Raw genomic sequence first — 22,297 nt, forward strand, 5'->3', positions numbered from 1 at the left:
GGTATGAGTCATCATGGTGATTTATGTTGCTGATGAGACTTGTATATAATTAATTACAGGCTTAGTGTCATCATTGGTACAGTTTTCAGTATTTCCAAACCATGGGGTGAAATAATGAATCGGGGAAAAACTGATCTTTCAAAATCATGCATCCCTGCCCTACTTCTGACCCCTTGGCAAGGGTAAGACCATCTTAAAATATTTTGTCAAGGTTTTGGTTGAAGTTGTTCTGGTTTTGTTTTGATGTTTTATGGCATAGCAGCATGTTGAAGAGTATATTGTACTGAGTCATGAAGATATAGTGCTTAGCCCAAGGACACACCACCATCGTCAATCTGGGCAGATCTGACAATGGGAGTTGACCACTTACTGCAGAGGATTTCAAAAGTTTGCATGGACATAAGCATTGTTGTGAAAAAGACATCATTTACATTTCATTGATGTATTTTTTGCTAACTAGTCCTGTCCGTCATTTACATTTCATTGATGTATTTATTGATAACTAGTCCTGTCCGTCATTTACATTTCATTGATGTATTTATTGATAACTAGTCCTGTCCATCATTTACATTTCATTGATGTATTTATTGATAACTAGTCCTGTCTATCATTGTAATCATTTATTTAACATTGGCATTGGCCATATTGTGAGCAAATGTTTGAGAAGCATCTGTCAACATGGAGTACTTTGAGAACATTTTGCTATATTTCAACTATCATTTTGTTTGTACTATGGGAAAGCCTGCCCAGGTGGTCTAATGTGCTTACCATTATGAATTGCTGCCATCTCACTTGTCTGCATCTTCGGCTCGGCCAATGTAGGTGTGTAAGAAAGCATGTCATTAGCTTCCCGTTGGGCAGGTGTTTGTTTCCTGGGTTTTCCCAGGTTCTTCCTCCACCAGTTATACTGACTGCCATGTACATCCTATCTTTTACTGAAAAATGGCATTAAACCCTATAATAATAACAGCAATAACAAAGCCTGCAGTAAATCAAACATTCCAAAAAATGTTCACCCCTTTCTTAGGCAGTTATTGGTGTCCTTTCTGATGATTTGGCACCAGGGCAGTGTTTTATCTACTGATACATCATGCATCAGATACACAGACTTTTCTGATTTGATGCACACAAATTGTTGCCGATATGTAAATTGATGCTCCTCAATGTTATGTTTTACTTATTAACAAAAAGCAAAGGTTTGGACTAAAAACCATCAATGGTATTTAAATTGACGCACTCCAGTGTTATGTTTTGCTGATCAACACAAAATTGTTGATTAACACAAAATTAAGGTTTGGTCTAACTACTTTAATGGCTAGATTACAACTCTCCCAAACAGGGTAAACACACGCACATCAGTTTCTGACACTAATGTTATCATAATACATAGAGTTACAACTGAGTGTGGAGCCTGGATCTGACCTTATGTGACCTGTAACTGTCACATCATTTGTAGCAGCAGGAGGTTAGAACCGTATAATCCCCTCCACCCAAGAAAGAGGTGGAAAATACATGATTTTAAAAAGATTCTCACGAGAAACTTTTATTTTATGTGCACCTTTGTCACACATTGAAACAACAATTTCCATTCACTCAGTTATATGCCTTTCATTGTCCCAAGATACTGTCAGCATTCGACTAAAAATGGCGTCCCAGGCTAAATAATTAAAATAGACCACGTTTATGACTGACCGATGATAATAGTATTGTAATCAAGCCTTCATCATCCAAAGATGAGGTAATGGTTACTCATAAGATAAAACGTAAATTGTGCAGCAGTGGTTGAAAACACAGCTGACTATATTTTCAAAAAGAAGTTAAGTCGAGTGAAGATTGTGACAGTGAAGACACCTTTATGTTTTGCCATATATGTACAGAGGCTTTAAAAAAACTCCATGACCAAATGTGCATAAAAACAATAACTTTCTGAACAGTACATGGCAAGGCATGCTGGGTTGCCAGAACACAAACTGCTGATTGAAGGTCAACAGTACCAGGCAGATTTGAATGTAGGTTTACAAAAACATTCTTCCAAGTAAGACATAGCATAGCAGAGAAAGTGCTACTTAAGTGTGTACATTGGTTGAGTGTAGAAGACATTCCTTTTTTAAATACAAATCTCTTCTTAATTTAATACACAACTTAACAGCTGAAGAAATTGATGCCATTGGTATTTGGAAGAATTCTGCCAATCAGTATGACTCGGCTACTACCAGTTCATATTTACTCAAGAGCTTATCAAACGTTGTTGAGGATAGTCTTATACGTGACCTGCAAAATTCGCCATTTGTGACAGCAAAGGCAGATGAAAGTACTGACATAGCCAACAATAAATGCTTTGTCATATTTGCTCAGATTATTTCTGATGACATGAAACCATCTACAAGATTATGAACAAATTTAGAATGTGTAGATGTTTCTGGCATGGGATTGCCTTATTGGCTTTAGTCACATTATATAACTAATATTTTTATTGTGTATTTAAATAATATAATTATTTTTTAAAAACTACTGAAAACTGATCATCAGTTTGAATAAGACTCGTCGGTTTGGATTGTGATTCAGTTTTGTTGCCTTGATGAGTCAAATGACTTACATGAAGCCATTTGTAGATAAAACACTGCCAGTGTTAAGTGAAGCTAACTACAAACCTGAATGTTTTTTGGAATTTTTTGTCCCCATGCATATTGCTATTTTTTCTCCATTTGGTCTACAACTGAACATCATCAGCTATTTTTTTGTGTAATTGCTCATTTTCACATTTTTGTCACCAAATAGTCACTGTTGTGCTGTTGTGTCCTAATATGCTGCTACGTTCATACATATTTACAATTTCATCCATGTCCATGTATCCTTTCTCTTTTATCGAATATAGTTTGTGTTAATACTGATAAACTGTATAGCCTTACTAAAATAAACAACATTGTTTAAGGTAATTTATGTCAAGGGCGGCAATTCATATTTAGTTAAATGAATAAACCTTCTGGCAGTGATATGGCAGGATACTGTCCATTTAGGGTTATGTTTGTAGCAATAATAGAAAATGCTTTTAAAAGGAAACCATCACAATTATGCCTTAAATAGTGTTTAAAATATTGATATAAATTCTCTAGTGACATGGGAAGAATTGAAGAGTTCTTCCATCTTGTATAGCATAGTATCAGCTGATCATGCCAGTATTTGCAGTACTTTGATTAGAGCCTAGAATTCATTAGTGCACAAGACCCCAAAAAGAAACCATGTCATCTAATTGAAAATAAACTAACCTTTCATATAAACCATGTCTTCTAATTGAAAATAAACCTTTCATATAAACCATGTCATCTAATTGAGAATAAACTAACCTTTCATATAAACCATGTCATCTAATTGAGAATAAACTAACCTTTCATATAAACCATGTCATCTAATTGAGAATAAACTAACCTTTCATATAAACCATGTCTTCTAATTGAAAATAAACCTTTCATATAAACCATGTCATCTAATTGAGAATAAACTAACCTTTTATATAAACCATGTCATCTAATTGAGAATAAACTAACCTTTCATATAAACCATGTCTTCTAATTGAAACTAAACTAACCTTTCATATAAGCCATGTCATCTAATTGAGAATAAACTAACCTTTCATATAAGCCGATAGAAAATGACTAGAAATTAAAATCTCACTAAAATAAAATAAATTCTTTCTTTAAAGCCTTTGACACACTTACAAACATAATATTAGTTAGACATAGTTTTGTGTCATTACTATACATGTACATGTGTGCAGACACTTTCATAACCACAACCACACTGGTATGAAATTTTAAAAAATACACAAAGTTTCTGACTTCAAAATCCATTGCCAGAATATGGTCTTAATTAGTTGCCGTCTATGATGCTGTCGATATTTCAACGGTATGGGTGTGGATGCAAGTGTCATTAGCGGTCATCTATGCACTCACTACAGCCCTGGTAGTACTTTGTTTAAACTTCCCTGCAGGATTCTTGTAGTGAATACTGGTCAGAACGGAGTTGTTATTTCCAACATTAGCATTGTCAGAAGTGCATCTGTAAAACAAAGGAAATACGCATCACAATAAGGATTAACCATTTCATTTGGAGGCAAGATAATGAATAATAAAATAATGACAAAGAGATCTTACCTGACTGTTCAGTTCAATGTTGAATGTGTTCTGGTTTGTCCCTGTGTTACATAGATATGGTGCTGTATGTCAACAGATGTTGTACACGCTGTAATGACTGATGTGGATATGGTGTTTACAGGATTTGTGAGGAACAAAATGCTCCCCCTTGCTGCTGTGTATCACAAAGTTAAACTCCATCAACCAGGAGTTCTGAAATTTAGTTGTCTGCATCTACATCACTAAGTCATATGAATTTGATAATTTATAAAAACTGATAACTGCCTACATCAGTATCAGAGCCTTTACTTAAGTTATTGAAATTTTCATAGTTGTGATTCTAATCATGAAAACTCAAGTAAGTAGTGAGCAAAATCCACAGCCTCCATTTTTGGAGAGTGAAGAATACAACCAAGTTAACTTTAAATGGCAGATTTTGATCAGATCTTAAAAGCGACCACATGATCTGATGCAATGGTCATTTAAATCAATGAATGTAGTATCTAGTAGGGGGTTTTCCCCAAAGGTGACACTACAAAAACCCGCTCAAAATGGCTGATGTTTACAGTAGACGTTGAAAGGCGCTTCCATGACAATGGTGTAGAGGCATCAAATGGCACGTCTATGCAAATTGGGTAAAGGTGTCAGAAGGTGCTTCCATGAGAATGGAGTAGAGGCACTTGCATGAGGTAAAGGGTGAAATTATACAGAACATGAAGTTGCATTGTGAAATACAAATTCAAAGCTACCAACTCTTACAATTTTACTCTATGGCTTGCTAAACCTTTTAAAAAAAGACCTGAAGCAGTATATTTGCTCTTTTTGGTTAGGTCCAGATCTAGGTTTTTATATTTGACTCGGTGGATATGGTCAGGGGACTAGACTACTTTTACAAGGTGAACTGCATAACCAGCCCATGTTGTTGCAAAATGCCCTTGTGGCCAAGCTTTCATGTCTAACAAAACAAAATCCTATTGAAGACAAAGGGTTTCGGCAACCTCTTTAAAGTCCAAATGACACATTAGTATAAAAGAATATTTAGATACATGGACAAGCTTGGGGGAAAAAAAGCTGGAAAGGCAGTGGTTACATTTATTAGACATCCTGTTGTGGTGATTTGAGTGCTGCCCACAACAGGACAGATGACTGATGGGTTGAGAAATCTAACAAGTAGTCGTTGACCTCCATAGGGTGTAGATCTGTAATTTCTGAAACTGGAGGTCCTTGAGGCTTTCATAATAATTTGTTATACTATCATTTTCCTTTGCTTTTCTTCCATGTAGATAACACCTTGGCGTGCCATGTGACCTGTGTGCCCTGTTATCGTCGTGACACGTTCGTCCTGTTTGTTTCCTACGCCCAGTGAATCGTCAGCGTCATCGTCTGGACTGTATGCCTGTATAGTGTATTGCTGTTCTGCCCTTGTACTTAAAAGATACTTCAGACTGGTTGAGGATAGGGGTTTGTTACTACTTGTGTAGAATTTTCTATTTGGTGTGTGGTCCCTTTAACCTTTGTCTCTGGGGTATACACAACATCCCTCATTAAATTCACGGTCAGATAGAGTCCTATTAGCAAATCATTTTTGTGTCATCTTTTTCTTTCTGTTGAGTTACCTCCCTTGATCACTGGCTGTGTAGGGGCAAATTATAATTTGAAACTGTTGTTGGTTCCATTTGCAAAGAATATCTTCAAAAATGTTGTTACATGTACAATAAACATATCATGAAATTATAATATTTTGCTAGCTATTGTTTAAATTCTCATTTTATTTTAAACGTACTGTTTTTCTCAATGACAAATCCATCTGGAATGATCCTGTACTTTATTTCTTCACTTGCATGCATGTTTCTCAATTAACATTCTTTTTTGGTTGAATTGGCCTTTTGTTCAAATTTGAATCAGAAATTTCTTCGAAAGCTTTTTGATGTGCACATTTTTTTAAAGAAATGGGTGGTTTTAAACTTTAAAGTGAATCGTAAATTGCTTTTCTGGTACTCTGTTAATAATTTTTTGTTAGCAACCATCAAGATAAACATTTAAGTCTAGATTTGTAACACTGGTATCTGAATTGTCTTTACAATTGTAACATTGGTATCTGAATTATCTTTACAATTGTAACATTGGTATCTGAATTGTCTTTACAATTGTAACATTGGTATCTGAATTGTCTTTACAATTGTAACATTGGTATCTGAACTGTCTTTACAATTGTAACATTTTTATCTGAATTGTCTTGGCAACCATATATAGTGGTGGGCCATTTGGCCAAATAATTTAACTGTGAATATTGCTGCATTTTCTCTTTTAACTGCTAACAAAATTTGTGCATAGAATTTATTTTTCTTTCATGAAGTCCTTAACAGCATGATTTAGTTTCTGTTTCTAATTCAGATAGATTTAGGGACATCAGACTGAAAATTTATGTAATATTGACCTGGAATTGCTTTATAATTCTAGTTTATAGATAGATAATATCTGTCTGAAAGTCCATCATTTTTGTGACAACTATGAAGTTTGGGTTCATGTTGGCAGAGACTGTTGCTGTTAGAGTCAGATGACATGGTATGTGACTGTTCCATGAAGAATACTTTTCGCTATTACTGAACACTAGGACATGGTGACATACATTTCATGGTTTACTGCTATTAGCATTTTTCTTGCCAGATATGTTCTAATGCTGCTTCAAAAATTCATGTTCTGGTGATACATGTATACTAAAATGACATAAAGTTTAATACGATTTGTTTCCACAATGCCATTGACTTTTTGGTTGTCATTACATTAAACCAGACACAATCATTAGCAAGACTTAATAAAATAAATTCTAATTTTATTTTATTTTTAAGCTTCAAAAGTTTATAGTTCCATTGGACAGATGCTTTTTTTCATCCTATTATTTCCTTCACTCCCAATTCTGAGGTAGTGTAAGATTTCATAAACAATGGATTCCTTATTAGGCTGAAAGAATGGACTGAGAACATTATTCCTTTCAAGAACCATCTTGCTTTGAATGCAACAGTGTAATTAGTAAATAAGGCTTTGAATGCATCAGTGAAAGGAGTAAAAAAAAGCTGCTGATGCAGAAGAAGCTAGGGAAGTGTACCATAATTTATGTAATTTTTCATACTTCCAAGTTTTGATACAGCTGATCCCAAAATATATTTTAAAAAATTACTTGTAGAAGAAAATGATAGCCTGTTAATGTACTACTGTGGTATATGTGATGGAATTTAAACTGAATGGAGTACATGCCATACTGTGAATATTTAAATATGAAATATATTGCTTTGAAACTGAAGGAATGTGGTATGCATTTTTAAAAGTACATTTGCTATTTTATTACTGTTTGCTTTTGGGCAGACTTTTCAGCAAACTTGCATGAAATGAGCTATTGAGCTGAATCCCTCCTAACTCTCTTATACAAAACAAACAAATTTCATGCACTCATTTGGAATAAAGGCCTGTCTGGTTATAATTTTTTTTAAAATCGTGAAATGTCTTAAATAGGCGTGATAATGAGAGACTAATGTATGTGTCATAAGTACCATTTTAGCATGCTTCGAAAAGCAGTAAATTACAACAAAGTTCTAATATTTATTTTCCTGTACTCAGAAATGTTGTCTTACGTAGTACACGCATGTATAAGAAAATTCATAAATTATGTTATTCTGGTTTATGAAATTTTAGCAGAAGTATATCAAATGCTCTTTCATTTGATATTGCTGATCCTTTAAATGTTTTTAAATTCTTCCAAGTGTTGGGTCTTAATTTTTTTTGCACAATCACTACTCAGTGTCAGGTCTTTATATTTTTACACATTTACTATCCTAAGAAAAACTGTTCTAAATGTTGTTTTTCTTAAATTGAAATTTTGTTTTTTATTTTCTTTTGGTGTTCACAAATAAAATAAATTATGGTACAGAGCACTCACTAAATTAAAGCTTTAGAGATTAGAGATATCTGAAAGCATTGGTTGTGTCACTTTTTTCACCTTCCTACACCCTTCCCCTCATCTCCTCTTTGGGAGCATTATTTGTGAGAATGTTTCATTTTCTAATTTACATTGCTGTAAGTTTGCTTCACATGAAGTATATTTTGATGTATTCAGATTTTAGTCAGATTGAAATGGTACATAATGATATTTTGTAATGTAATTTATTTTTTTCCTGGGAAGCTCAAAATATATGCATGATCTAGTCTTTCAAATCAAACATGGTAGTGTTACTACAGAGTTGTGATTGTGTTGAAAGTGAGCAAGATAAAATTGTAGCCATGGAGGCTTGAAGGGAGGTAACTTTAGCAAGCTTATGTGCCAGGGAAATGACCAACATACCCCAGATGTTAGTGTGAATAGATATGTATATTTAGATATCATGCTTTATAGTTGCTTTATTGTTAGTTTACTAGCCAGATTGTTAGCTAATCTTTTGTTTGTTGTTTGCAAACCTGTATATCAATTTGTCCTTCAATCCATCCAAGAGTTAGCTACCGATTTACTTGAGCTTGTTAATACAAAAAAGACGCATGTTTGTGGTTTTATAATGACTTCACATCAATAGAGTAGTTTTAAAATGTGAAAGAGTATTCTGTTTTATTTGTCTGGTTATACAGCTTTAAAGACCATGTATATTTGTCAATCTGTCACTTCAATTAAGTCGATTTAGAAGGTATACCATATTTTGAAAATCAATTTTATCACTAAAACTGTTACTAGGCTGCATGCATATAATGCAAATTTATTACTATGTTTGTGCATATCCGTGCTTATTCAGCTGCAAACTGGGTAGAAACCTGTATCCATTCTGTGCAGGCTGACCATGGTTTGTGCTGATCTACGACATATTCACTTATCAAGTCCAGTCAAACTGCAAACAACAAAGATCCTGGTGTGCCATAGTATAATGCTTCTGTATATCAGGGTCTATATTGTTTGTTCTACTGATAACTCCTAACTGCACAGACTCAGATCTGCTGGCACATTATGCAATGGCAGATCTGGGTCTGTGCAGTTTGCAGTTAGACTCATAAGCAAGTATATATGGCACTTTAATATATAGCAAAGCAAAGTACATGTCAGTGACAGTCTTCTCACGCATTAGGTCACAATAGATCGGGGTCTTTGTTTGCAGCTGGATATCTGGGATGCATTTAGTAAGGACGGCATTATGCGCTGTTAGTGCCAAGTACAGTTTGGCTCCATTGAATGGTCTGTCTTTTCAAGGAGCTTTCAACATGGTAAACAGATGTTCACTTCAGATTGGCACAGCATTTACTTTTTAAGGTTTTAAATCATGTTTTTCTTGGATTAATAAGCAAACATTACTTGCATTAGAAAATGTATATTTTGTCTATGCCATAAAGTAAAAATATTTAAGTACATGCCAAATGAATGACATTAAAGTTAAATTAACTGCATACCTAGGATCTCCTAGTCCCTGCTTATAAATGTCAGTTGGCAAGTGCTTCTTGGAATGAAACCAAATTTGCATGCATTGCTCACAGCAAGCTACCTCGCGCAACTTTTAGTTTTTGTCATCTAGCACCACTTATCACGTACAGTAGGATTGTTGGCCAAGTGCTTTCTAATGTTGGCTTTAATCAATGTAGCCCTGTTATACACATTTAATTATGGCACATGTTTAGACCAGTCTTGAGTGTGCTCTTATAAGGTTTTTATTGTTAAAATTTGACACACATAATATTATCTGTTTACAATATCCAGGTTTGATTTTTCTGTACAGAAATGAAATCACTTTCCTTCCATTCATGGGACTTATTTCTTTTTTAAGATTCCTGTTTTAGATTCCATTTCAAATTTATTTTTCTGTTTGATTTAAATGAATTCATGTTGCATTTTATTCAACTGTCAAGATTAGTTAATTTGGATTCATACAAGAAAGAAAAACAAAGAAAAAAGAAACTATTGCTTAAAATATGGCAGTGGTTAAAGCAATTAAAGTTACTGTAATATGATGATAACATAGTAAATTGTGTTGTTTATAATTTTTTCAATTCTGTCATCCAGACTTGATCATTTAATTCTTAGCTGTCAAAATATATTACAAGTTGACACATTCTTCTCTATTAGTACATTTGTCAGATTAGAATTTTTACCTAGATATACAGCCTGTTCTTTGCATTTGCTGTCTTGATTCACGTTCCTCGTGTGTCTTTATTTCTGATATTTCAATCATTGGGGGCATGATCTGAAGTGTTTAGATGTCATTTATAGTATATATTTACTATGTTTGCAGTGTTTCTGCAGGGTTTTTCTTGTAATTTTGTGTGAAACTAAATCAAAATGAATGGTGGTGTTGTCTTTTTTTTGTGGGGTGTACTACACTTGTGGAATTTACTTTTCTTGTCAAATTGCAGTTGTTTATATATATATCAAACAGCCTTGTATGTTTGTTGTCCAGGTTTAAATAGAAGTTGTATATGCCTTGTGTTTGTCATTTCCAGTTAATAACAAAAGCACAGAGAATTGTAATGTTTTAAAAATAAGGAGTCATATAGTCTTATTTTCAGAATCAGTCTCTGAGTAACTAATAAAAGTTAAATAGTTATTGTCTACTTTGCAGCAAGCAAGGTGTTGTCACTTATTTTTAAAGTGAAATAATTAAGATATTAACCCCCAACATTGACTCATAAAACATGTATAAATACTTCAGTATTAAAGTTAGATGATTTCCTCCAATGGTTGTGATTGGTTAATATTTTACATTTAGAATTGCATTTAAAGCATAAATACTTAAACAGTGATCCATATTTGAATACTTCACTGAGTAATCCATTTTGGAACACTTGTGGCTTTTTAGCTCCAGTCAGTTATGTACATATAGGAATATATCTTGCAGTTTTCTGGGATTGGGGCTAATATATAACATGTACCCATCTGCTAATAGGACCATCTTGGATCAATTGCCAAGTGCTGTGCTGGCAGATCAGAGTTTAAATATTTTACTTGCATTTTCCAGCAAACAGACTAGACCCTGATCTGTTGACCAACACATTATAGTCTGATTTGGGTGTCTTTTACATGATTAAATAAGGTACATCTTTATCCAATAGCCTATGGCTTTCTAGTGTACCTGTCCTCGAAGTGTTCACAAGCAGGAAATAAGTATATTTGTCAGATTTCCCTTAGATTGATCACAGGTAGCAAGATATATTATTACTTGGCCAGTAATGTATGTTTTCATGAAGTTCTCAACATGCCGATAATGATATGACAAGCTTTCTGTTTCACACCACCTCCTCCCTCCCCATTATGACAGTATTAAGCCACAATTTTTAGAGGTCAGTTTTCATTTATGATCTGTATGTAATCTGTACATATGTATTATCAGCAATCTTTCTTGGTATGTCCTGCCTTAAAATAGTGTACAAATATATTGCCAGCTAATTAGTCAGATTAGTACATGATATTTTCATTTTCACCATGACAGTTGAAATAGATCTAGTGTTTACCACAAGTAGTTCTTTTATTAAGTTCAGCTGGAAACAAATATTTCAATGATAGGTTTTATACCTCACAAGACCATCTGCAAGTTTGGACAGACCCAGATCTTCCATTGCATAATGTACTAGTAGATCTAGATCTATAGGAATAATCAGTAAAACGAATAGCATTGACCCTGATTTATCGGTGCAATATTTGGCAGCAGATCAGGTCTGTGTTGCTTGCAGTTGGACTTTATTTACTAGTACTTATTGTCGAATAGATAAACACAGAAACAATTGCACTAATAAAAGTATATACTAGGGATCATATTTTTGGATAGGCATGAAGTTTGCTATACTTAACCTATCAGTGAAACATTTCTATCATTTAAAAGTATTTAAATCAGTTATTTGTCAATCATGCAATCAAACTCGACACAAACGAGATGTGTGTTATGTTACTAAACAGTGATCATTATGTGGTTCCCATCCCCAGGGTTTTAAACTATCAAGTTTTATTTTTGACAAAAAATCTAAATGTATTGGTTTCTATTGTGCTGGTTGAATTTTAAATGAGGATGTATGACACTATGTACCTGCAGCTGAATCTACAATTAAGTCATCCATTTACCGTTTAGAAGAGATTCATCTATTTTTCCTTCATCTCATGAGATTGATTCTGTGTAAGGCATGTGAACTCTGTGTGAAGATCTCAGGAATTCATGTTATTATCAACATGTGTCTGTTTTAACAATATACAGTTATGCCCCTCCCCATCTGCTGTTGCTATAGTAGCAGAAATAACTTTGTTATTATGGTAACAATTTAATAACTGTATACTTGAATGTAGCGGTCTGGCAGAATGAAGGATTTGCATGTCTGTTATAAATTTTACAATCATGTTGTTTGCTCAGACTTTTTGGAGCTGTGATCATGTTGAACTATGGAAGACAGATTGTTAGGGAAACTTCTGAAATGAATTTTTGTTACACCCTATCCAGTCAGTAATAGAAGAATAATGAGGAATCCAGTGGTGGAAAATTTTGCTGATGAAAACCCAGATTTTAACTCTCTTTTTGATTAAAATAATTTATATGCACCTGCCATGAGGCAGGATGAATCATCTTTTGATGTACATCCATCTGTCAGTCTGATACCAATTTCATTTCCATGCAAATAATTGCAATTGTCCACCATCCACAGTTCAAAAACGTCATAGTCGATAACCTCATACTCTGGGTCAAAAGCTCAAATGTGGATGATTTGCACCTGTGGTTGGAAAGAATTCAATCTATATTAGGGTGAGAGGTCATCACTTTGAATTAAGAACAAAAATTGTTTCCATACAGTAATATTAGTTCAGCATCACATAGTTGGATCATACATAATGGCGGCTTATACTTGGCATAAGGAAGTGATTTTGATTTGAGTTCAGAGGTCGAGAACTGATAGAATGAAAAAATGGTTACTGCACGCTAACATTAGATCTACATCACAGACCTGAATGAAACATTTTAGATGGTTTGCACTTAGAATAAGAAAGGAGCCTTTCTATTTTGGGGTTAATAGATTAGAGGTCAAGGTCACTGACTAAAAGTAGAAAAATTGTTTCAGCACAAAAATTTAAATTGTCTACACAGCAGGCTAATTATGTGAGGTGAGCATTTAATGTCATGTTCCATATACTCATGTTTGTATCACAATTTAATCTGTTTCCTCTTTCTCTATGTCAGATAGTTTCAAATTATGATGTATTTAACCAATGTATTTAGATTATTCCATGGCAGACTTGCCATTTTTTAAAAAGTTTTACATGGAAGATAAATTGGCAACATGTTGCCTTTTTTCAAAGAAATTAGTTTACAATTGGTGGTATAGGGTGTACAGAATTCAGTCATAGAGGTTTTCATAAAATGTCTGACTTAACAGTGCCTGTATGAAGAATCTGTCAAGTTGCTGACCCCTGTTAGAAGAGGGAACGGTCTTTGGCAGGTTATTTTCATTTTGAGAAAGTATTATAGTTTTTCTTGTTGAGAATATATTATAAAATGTTGTGTAGGAGATACTGAAAATCATGACTTAGACATATAAGGAACATACAGTGGATCTACATGGTTTGATTTGTAACAATTGTACAAGACTGTGATCACAAAATGCTTACCGGTACATTTAGTTCTCAGCTTACCTGACTGTAAGGTGAAAGGTGAACTGTGATTGTGGTATGGCCCAGTGTCCATTGTGTACTTATCATCAATTACTATTTTCAGCTTCACCTCAAAAACAACTAAACCAATTTCAGACAGCATCCTGGCACAAAGGTCTTTCAGTTTTGTACCAATAATGCCTATCCATTAAAAAATACGGCCACAATTACTGAGTTAAATTTTTGGGTTTAAACGACTTCTCAGCAACTACTCCACAACATTTGGCAGAAATCATCCTGATAACTCTGTACAGGTGATGCCAATCAGAAATGAGTGTTTTCATAATATATGCAATCAACAAGATGTTAAAACAAGAAGTTTCTACAGAAAGCATCCTACTGACAGATTCCTGTGTCAGCTGCTTTTGCATTGGCTGTTAAGCAGATGTCAACAGTGTAAGTGATCTCACACCCAGTTGGGCCTTTTGTCAATCACCGCAGTTTACTTTTAAAATGATTGATATATTCAAATTTTCAAGGTTTTTATTATTTCTCCCAGGAAGAAATATTTTTTATAACCTCACATAATTCATTTTTTTTTCAGAGCATATGTCATAGTTTGTAAAATTGGGGACAAAATGTCACCAAGACAACCCAGATACACTGTCTGCACTAAATCTTATGTTTTGCTTGTAGCAGACAAGAGTGTAGATCTAAATTTTAAATAATTTTGGATACCAAGCTCCCTAGGGGTTTGAAAGTCTATTTGAGTCTGAATTCTAATCCTTGTGTCATTTTAATTTTGTTAAATTCCGAGTTAAGGCCATAATTTTGATAAGATACAATTGACTCTCTTTGCATATGGGTAGCTAATGTACATAGTCATTCATAACCTTGACCTCAGAATTTCATTTTGTCTCACTTGCACCAACCGCTGTTCATTTTGCAAATAAGACTCCATATATTGAAGCTAAACATACACCATGTACACTATATTCACATAGTATTTACCTACCATTTCTAATGTATATATAATGCCCAGTAAACAAGCCAGATAACTAGAATGTTAGTTTGTCTACATTGTCTTGCATCAAGCATGGTGACTGGTTTAAAGATTCAGGGCATGCTTGTTGCCAGGGAGATCAGGCCAGACTGCAAAAAAGTACACATTTTTATATATTTTAAATACTTGCACTTATAGGTTTTCATTATTGACCTGTAAAAATAAAGTTTGTAAACATGTCTTGATTCATTTTCAGCATAGTAAGAATCCAATACCCAGGCAAGTGTGTTCTGTTGGTTTGGGATTTTATCAGTAAAACTGGTTACAAATGACCCACAGATGTGAATTTAAAATCACTATTGACTTCAGTAACCATGAAAGCTTGGATGGTCATAAATCCTGAAGAAGCAGACAACATTTGATTGAGTTCTTACTACAGCTGTACTGCATTTAACATGCACCTTGTTTACCTTTGTTCAACATATGCCCAGATGAACATACGTAGATCCAGATCAGCTATCCCATGCTGTACCAGCCATCCCATACTGTACCAGCCATCCCATACTGTACTAGCTATCCCATACCATACCAGCTATCCCATGCTGTACCAGCCATCCCATACCATACCAGCCATCCCATACCATACTAGCTATCCCATACTGTACTAGCCATCCCATACTGTACCAGCCATCCCATACTGTACTAGCTATCCCATACTGTACCAGCTATCCCATATTGTACTAGCTGATTGGGATCTATACAGTATTTGCCAGGGCTGAGGCTGTTTACAGTAGAAATCATAAATAGAACTGATAGTATAGACCAGGTATAGTAATCATTGAACTCTTGACTTGAGTTGAACATGATTTTGTTCGACAAATAGCAAATTACATTACTAATGTAAGCTTGCTTATGATTGGCTGATAGTGGAAACACAATCCCACCATTAAGCTTAAAGCTTCTTGATCTCCATGCTTCACCTGCCAGCACCTTGTGTGATAGCGTGTCTGGGTCTCTGCCTGACCTTATGGCACATTGTGTGATAGCATGTCAGGATCTCTGTGCCTGACCTGCTGGCACATTGTGTGATAGCATGTCAGGATCTCTGTGCCTGACCTGCTGGCACATTGTGTGATAGCATGTCTGGATCTATGTGCCTGACCTGTTGGCACATTGTGTGATAGCATGTCTGGATCAACATTGTTAACAGGAAACTTGATATGGGTTTTATGTCATTTAACACAATTGTAGATGTGTTAACACATCTGTGGGTGTGTTAACACAGCTATGGGTGCACATGAATGCAGCTTACCTTTTCAGCAGGTACAATCAAGTTTAGTAGTATTAATTTTTTAGCTGATGCCATGCATTATATGAATGTACAACTGCCCTGTCTACATACTTATGTTGGATGTTGTCATGTGGCAAAAATGTCTCTATTTTGAAATAGACTTGATTGTTTTAAAGACTTGTGAAAATCAAAATGGCTTTTGTCAAAGTATTATTCAGTTCTAATTGAAGGTATACTTTTGAAGAATATTATACATTATAGATGTGAGATTACAAACATTTCTTAACAATTCTAATCCATTATCTTAGTTTACCAGTTCTAATGATAATTAAATGTTTGAGGAGGAGGAGGATCATTACATTCCATCAATTTTTCTCTATAGTAATTAATCTGTCCTCATAAATAATTGGATAAACTGTATTTGCATGCTCAATGGAAGGGATAGAATTTCTCATATGAAGAGGGGGAAAAAGAATGGATTACTATTATCCTTGTAATGAGTCCATGGAAGTTGTTAGATATCCTATGTCCCAATGGAACATTTTATCAGTTAATCTTATAATGCATCAAACATCTTGGACTTCAAAGGACTTTTATTATTTTATGGTTCAGGCTTCATCTTTCCACAGGATGAAGTACAGGAAGCTGGTCAAGTCTCTCATTGAACTGGGTTATTAAGACATTTACGTCTCTATTTTCATCATCATCCTTTGTTTAAAAACTTCATCACATTTGCATACCAAGAAGGTTCAAATGTCCCAAGTTTATAATTGTTTCCAGAGACACAATTTTTCCATAATTTTTTGTGCGTGTTGTACTTAATGATCTTCACATTTGATAGATCATGATTTAGAATTCAGTTTTCAAATTGTCCAAAGGACCCATTAACCCAAGTAGGGAAATGTTGAAGTCTTTGGTATCATGTAAAATAAGTAACACCCTTATGAAGCACCATTTGATTAATATCAGTGGTTGTTATTTATGTGAGGGAAAGCATTATACAGACTCTGAAAAGGGCATTGCCATACCCATAGCCATGAATTCAATGATGGACTTGTCAAGGATCCAAAAAGGGCCATGCCATGCCTATAGCCCTTAACCATTAATTCCAAGATAGACGTGTCAATAATCCAAAAAGGGCCGTGCCATGCCTATAGCCCATAACCATGAATTCTGTTATGGACTTGTCAAGGATCCAAAAAGAGCCATGCCATGCCCATAGCCCATAACCATGAATTCAGTGATGGACTTGTCAAGGATCCAAAAAGGGCCGTGCCATGCCTATAGTCCTTAACCATTAATTCCAAGATAGACGTGTCAAGAATCCAAAAAGGGCCGTGCCATGCCTATAGCCCATAACCATGAATTCTGTTATGGACTTGTCAAGGATCCAAAAAGGGCCGTGCCATGCCTATAGCCCATAACCATGAATTCTGTTATGGACTTGTCAAGGATCCAAAAAGGGCCTTGCCATGCCCATAGCCCATAACCATGAATTCAATGATGGATTTGTCAAGGATCCAAAAAGGGCCTTGCCATGCCCATAGCCCATAACCATGAATTCAATGATGGATTTGTCAAGGATCCAAAAAGGGCCTTGCCATGCCCATAGCCCATAACCATGAATTCAATGATGGATTTGTCAAGGATCCAAAAAGGGCCTTGCCATGCCCATAGCCCATAACCATGAATTCTATTATGGAACTGTCGAGACGGGTTTTTATTTGAATAAGCTTCCATCTACTGTATATACAGTCTTATAAGTCAAGTCAGACTGCAAAACAGCAAACATCCAGATCTGTTGTAGCATAATGTGCTTACACTGCAGATATGGGTCTGTGCATGTTTTGCCGTTTTACTTGTCTTATAAGCATATACGTATGGTAATTTGGGGAGTTATTTGTTATAAAGCCATACCTCAATTTTCTGTGTTCCATTACCAGCTGTAGCTTATGACCGAGTGGCATGATGAACCATTTTTTAGATCATTTCCCCTGATGGCATACCAATATCTCATACAAGTCGATTAAAACACTAATGCTACGCCCCTGAAATTATTACAATATTACATCATGTACATTAGGCATGCAAGTCTCTGTCTAGTCAGAAGAAATATCAAAATCAACTTTTTTTTAAATTTGTAAGGACCGTATAGCCTCCATGTTTTTTTTTTCTCCATGCATTTTATCATTGCATCATGGTGACCCTACAAGACTCTACCCATTACAAATCATCAGTGTCCTCTTGTTGACCTAACTATGGATTGTTTAATAAAGGGTTCGACAAACCTAAAACATTAACTAAAATCTGTAAATTCATTGGTCAGTTTGTAAATAAATCAAAAAAAAAATTGTTGAAGGAGGATTGCAGTACAAGTTCATATCTCCACAATTATCAGTGGTTTCTTTTTGTATCTCAGAACCTACCACTGAATTCTGTAGTTCTTCAAAACCTTTCCAAAACATCATCCTTTCTGTAGAAAGGAATGAGAAGGAAGTTTAGCTTTTGATGGCTTTGCTAATTAATGTCAAATGGAGCAACCACAGATCAAGAAATGAAACTGCATATAAAGATTTTGCAATCAAATGCAAAGAAAACACGAGGACACTGGGAAACTGTAGGAGTCCAAGTAATCAACAGAATCATGTCCTAGCACAATCTGAAAGAATACTGTCACTACTTATGATATGTTTTAAAGAAAATAATGAGTTGTTTCAGCTTATATATATATTGTCGAGGAACGACAAAATTTGTTTTAAATAGCAAGATTTTATTGTTTTAAAAGAGATGCCAATGATTTGGTAGCAAACTTGGTGTACTGTATATTGGAGAAATTGTGTTGTGGTTATTCATTGTAAATATTGAATATGACATTAAAGGCATTAAAATCACATTGTGTTCATGTACTGTTATAACCCTTGTGTTTAAAACCAATGCCTCTTGTGTCCTTGACCTTCATTTTCTTTTCATTATACTTTAGTTCATTTTAGGGATGGAAACATCAGCATTCCTTTTCCCCTCCACATATTGAACCTGACATAACTGGAAATGCATAAAATGGAGCAGTTGCCAACCAGAGGTTCCATCCCACAGAACCTTGCCTATTTGTTTATGCCATCCACTCTCACCCCACTCAGTGATATATTTTTTATCCTTCCAGCCCCAAGTGCTTCATTCTTAATATCATCAAAATTGTGCATGTGCAACAGTCAACTGCAAATAATTCAGACTAGTCTGACGATGCAAACAGTACAAATTACAATCTGACACTGCAAACAACACAGACTAGAATCTGACATGGTAAACAATACAGACTACAATCTAATACTGCAAACAATACAGACTACAATCTGATACTGCAAACAATACAGACTACAATTTGACACTGCAAGCAATACAGATTACTGACACTGCAAACAATACAGATTGCAATCTGACACTGCAAACAATACAGACTACAATCTGATACTGCAAACAATACAGACTACAATTTGTCACTGCAAATACAGATTACAATCTGACACTGCAAACAGATTACAATCTGACACTGCAAACAATACAGATTACAATCTGACACTGTAAACAATACAGACTACAATCTGATACTGCAAACAATACAGACTACAATTTGACACTGCAAACAATTCAGATTACAATCTGACACTGCAAACAATACAGATTACAATCTGACACTGCAAACAATACAGATTACAATCTGATACTGCAAACAATACAGATTACAATCTGATACTGCAAAAAATACAGATTACAATCTGATACTGCAAACAATACAGATTACAATCTGATACTGCAAACAATACAGATTACAATCTGATACTGCAAACAATACAGATTACAATCGGATACTGCAAACAATACAGATTACAATCTGACACTGCAAACAATACAGATTACAATCGGATACTGCAAACAATACAGATTGCAATCTGTTACTGCAAAAAATACAGATTACTGTCTGATACTGCAAACAATACAGATTACAATCTGATACTGCAAACAATACAGATTACAATCGGATACTGCAAACAATACAGATTACAATCTGACACTGCAAACAATACAGACTACAATTTGACACTGCAAACAATGCAGACTACAATCTGACACTGCAAACAACACAGACTACAATCAGACACTGCAAACAATACAGACTACAATCAGACACTGCAAACAATACAGACTACAATCAAACACTGCAAACAATACAGACTACAATCTGACACTGCAAACAATACAGATTACAATCTGATACTGCAAACAATACAGACTACAATCTGATACTGCAAACAATACAGACTACAATCAGACACTGCAAACAATACAGACTACAATTTGACACTGCAAACAATACAGATTACAACCTGATACTGCAAACAATAGATTACAATCTGATACTGCAAACAATACAGACTACAATCTGACACTGCAAACAATACAGACTACAATCTGACACTGCAAACAATACAGACTTCAATCTGATACTGCAAACAATACAGACTACAATTTGACACTGCAAACAATACAGATTACAATCTGACACTGCAAACAATGCAGACTACAATCTGATACTGTAAACAATACAGATTACAATTTGATACTGCAAACAATACAGATTACAATCTGACACTGCAAACAATACAGTCTACTTAAGACTTGGTTTATGGCAAATTGCATAGACAACTGACCAAAACGTATATTACAATGCCTACTTATGATTTATGGCAAATTGCATAGACAACTGACCAAAATTAAAATCACCTAGTCATGAGCATAAAAACAAGGACAATGAGTGTTTTATATTTTTATTCATGATATAGGTCATGACCTTCCATTGCCCTTGACTTTTCTTAGCATGAAAGTCATGTACTAAGTGCAACTCATGGATTAATGATCCATGAAAATGAAGTACCCAAACAAAGGCAAGAGTGATGCAAGACAGATGCAGTCACCTGGATCATTAACCAGCAAAACTGCTATTAACACTTTGTAGAAATGTCTTTGAGGCTGTCTAAAGTAGTAACCATGGAAACTGCTATTAACACTACTGTAGAAATGTCTTTGAGGCTGTCTAAAGTAGTAACCATGGAAACTGCTATTAACACTACTGTAGAAATGCCTGAGGCTGTATACAGTAAATGTTATGATTATAATAATAATAATAATATTAATAATAATAATAATAATAATAATGAGGACTTTGTATAGCGCCTAATCTTTAGAAGCTCTAAGCGCTTTACAACATTAGACAACACCTATAAGATAAAAAAAACATATAATAATATTATTACAAAAACAAACACCATGAAATTAGAAAAACATTTTTAAAAAATAAAATAAAAAAATTATACACCGTGTCTGATCGATATTTAGTCTTCTAGACTCAATGCTGGGATTGAATTAGCTGGTTTATAATGGTACAAATAATATGAATCAGTACAGTTAATTTCCATGCATACGAGAAATAAGTTATTTTGATTTCAAATAAATTGAAAGAATTAATAATTGAAAGAATTAATAATAACTTACAGTGTATGAATTCTTTAAATATTGTCCGAAAATGTTCTATCAATTTCACATTAATCTGGAAACTATCCAAAGGTATTTCAAATAGAGGTTCTAATGTTTATATGCTAACGTGATAGCGCCAGTGAAGAATCAGTTCTAAATCCAAAAGTTATTACTTCAAGGTAATCCTGTGTAAGTAGAATATCATTGAAGTCCTTGAAAGTCACACATAATCCAACATAAATATTTAAATACTCAAGTCCTTGAATAATTTCACATAATCCAACATAAATATTTAAATACTCAAGTCCTTGAATAATTTCACATAATCCTGAAGGCACTGGTTATTCTAGAACAAATACTTTCCATTCTGCAAGTCCAACGAACATGTTATAAATAAACCACAATTTCCATTCGTACTAATTCAGAACTGGCATATGAACTGAAGAATGAAACGGTGCATATTTAACTCCCTCATGTAGTCTCTGTGCACACCAAATTAACAAAATCTGAATCACTAAATATATCCTCGAACATTAAAATATTAAATCGTGAAACATTTAAGTCCTTTTCAAATTATTGAACCAATCAACAACTCGGGGATGAATGATAACCCTAAGGAATAAATGAACTCCTACTATCAAAATGCTGTTTACGCGACCTCCATTCAGATAAATACATGGTATACTTGACCGAAATAGTTGTTGACCATAGTAACCGGCCTTGATTTATGAATGGCAATCTCGCAGCGTATGGTA

The 22,297-nt window shown here is 34.5% G+C and overlaps 1 protein-coding gene across 8 annotated transcripts in view; it reads left to right on the plus strand.

Moving 5' to 3' along the window:
- Positions 1–18,904, plus strand: part of LOC149785970 (CUGBP Elav-like family member 2) — a 259,746-nt gene extending 240,842 nt beyond the window's left edge. For all 8 annotated transcript variants that reach the window (XM_089976221.1, XM_089976224.1, XM_089976222.1 and 5 more), the window contains one exon: positions 5,414–18,904. The gene's annotated coding sequence lies outside the window, so the exon portion shown is untranslated. The remainder of the gene's footprint in view (positions 1–5,413) is intronic.
- The last annotated feature ends 3,393 nt before the right edge of the window (positions 18,905–22,297 follow it).

Source organism: Sinohyriopsis cumingii, chromosome 12 (assembly GCF_028554795.1).
Source record: "Sinohyriopsis cumingii isolate HCF-2022 chromosome 12, ASM2855479v2, whole genome shotgun sequence".
NCBI lineage: Eukaryota > Metazoa > Mollusca > Bivalvia > Unionida > Unionidae > Sinohyriopsis > Sinohyriopsis cumingii.